The following is a 1,948-nucleotide window of genomic DNA, read 5'->3' as shown; positions in this document are numbered from 1 at the left end:
TGACTGCAACTTTCACCTGAAGAAGGAGAAGCTGTCTTTCCCACTGAGATTTCAGGGGTCCAGGAAATCCTTCTTTAGCCTTATCAGAAAGAGGTGAAGGAGAAAGAACAAAAGCATAGAAAGTGGAAGACCTAGGTTCTAGATTGGCTTTTCCACTAACTAGCTATGTAATCTTGGATAAATCACTTAACCCTCTATGCCTCAGACTCCTCCTCCCTCTAATACAAATGTACATGGCCTAGATCATCAGTTCTCAAACTTTTTGGTCTCTGGACCCCTTTACACTTTTTTTTTTTGGCAATTGGGGTTAAGTGACTTGCCCAAGGTCACACAGCTAATAAGTGTCAAGTGTTAGATCTGAGGCTGGATTTGAACTCAGGTCCTCCTGACTTCAGGGCCGGTGCTCTATCCACTGTGCCACCTAGTTGCCCCAACCCCTTTACACTCTTAAAAAATATTGAGAACTCTCCAAAGAGCTTTTGTTGATATGGGTTTTATCTCTTGATAGTTGTGTTAGAAATTAAAACATCTCAGTATAAAAATAGTTTTGACCTCTTGGATCCTTTCAAAGAGTCTGGGGACTCCAAGGAGTCCCTGGACCATACTTTGAAAACCGATAAGCCCACTTAAAATTAGCCTTAGACCCTGTCATTCAGATCAAATGACAAGAGAAGGGGCTGAAGATGGGGTTTTCACTTCAAGTTAGCTTTGCCTCAAAATATATCAATAACAGGAGATTACAGAATGATTCTATCCCTGCCTAGTCAGAATGGGAAAAGGAAAGCAGATGTGATAGTTTAACCGCATCCTTTTTGGGCATGGCAGAAAGTAGGAGGAAGGAGCAAAACAAGTATATCCACTATATCTGTCGTCCAGTTTACCCAGCCCTGTTCTCTGTTTAATCCTATCATAGGGTGTACTAAAGTCAATAAAAAATCAGTAAGAGATCTGGAGGGCAGTTCAGAGTCCTAGACTGGGAGCCAGGAGCTCTGGTTCTACCACTGGCTCTGCCACCAACTTGTTATGTGATCAGGAGCAGATCAATTCTTTACTCTGAATCTCAGTTTCTTGGACTGTAAGATGAGGGAATCAGACTCTACAGTCTCTAAGGTCCCTTCCAACATTAAACCAGAATAACTATAAAATAACTTAAATCTTCCCCCCCTCCACTTCTATTCCTCCCGGCACCCACCATTGCCCCCGAGGAGTGTGGACAGGCTTAGAACAACAAAAAGAAACACGAGGCAACGGTCCCAGGACTTACCTGCAAGCAGTCGACCCGACGTCTGCCTGCTGGCTCCCTGACCCGCTACTTTCCCCCCACCCACAAGCGGGTAGGTGGGTCCCCAAAAAGTTTTCAGCGAGTTGGAAACTTAGGTGTGACAGCGGTTTAACTGCTGCCCGGTGTTTCTCCACCTAATGAACTCCCAGGAGCCGGCGATAGCGCTGCTGTCTCCGATCTTCTGGCCTCCATCAGCAGGGCCCTAATGGGCTTTGGGGGTTGCTCATTTCCTGGATGTCGGAGAAACTTTTTTTCCCTCCTTATAAGAACAAAACCCCCGCCTCAACTTTCAGCCTTGTAGACGCTGCTTAAGGAGGCACTGCCCGGGCTCGGGAATCCGAGGGGCCGAAAGAGCCGAGGGACAGGCTCTGGGCATCTCCCCGGGGCTAGGGCGCAAGCCTAGCTTGGGCAAAGTTGGGGTGGCCACAGGAACCTAGAAGGTGCGTGCGGGGAGAGAGGCGGCCCGGGCAGACTGCCTTAAGTAAACACGAGTTCCTGCTTGCGGAGCGGAGGGGGTTAATTAAGCACCACCCTCCCTCCCTCAGCCTCCGGGTTCCACAGTTTGGAGTTGCTGTAGCGACTACTGGAACAGACGCTGTGCCTGTTCCCCGATCCCCTCCAAATATTTCCAACATAAACCTCGGAAAACCTCTTCCCTCCTCCCAG

General features: G+C 48.3%; 1 protein-coding gene across 1 annotated transcript in view; it reads right to left on the bottom strand.

The window, feature by feature from the left end:
- ITPRIP (inositol 1,4,5-trisphosphate receptor interacting protein) overlaps nt 1–1,744 on the bottom strand; it is a 7,603-nt gene extending 5,859 nt beyond the window's left edge. The window contains exon 1 of the mRNA XM_027851656.1: nt 1,265–1,744. The gene's annotated coding sequence lies outside the window, so the exon portion shown is untranslated. The remainder of the gene's footprint in view (nt 1–1,264) is intronic.
- Between the last annotated feature and the right edge of the window lie 204 nt (nt 1,745–1,948).

Source organism: Vombatus ursinus, unplaced genomic scaffold (genome assembly GCF_900497805.2).
Source record: "Vombatus ursinus unplaced genomic scaffold, bare-nosed wombat genome assembly UNPS02009205.1, whole genome shotgun sequence".
Taxonomy (NCBI): Eukaryota; Metazoa; Chordata; class Mammalia; order Diprotodontia; family Vombatidae; genus Vombatus; species Vombatus ursinus.
The sequence above is the reverse complement of the archived record's forward strand: the minus strand, read 5'-3'. Positions and strand labels throughout refer to the sequence as shown.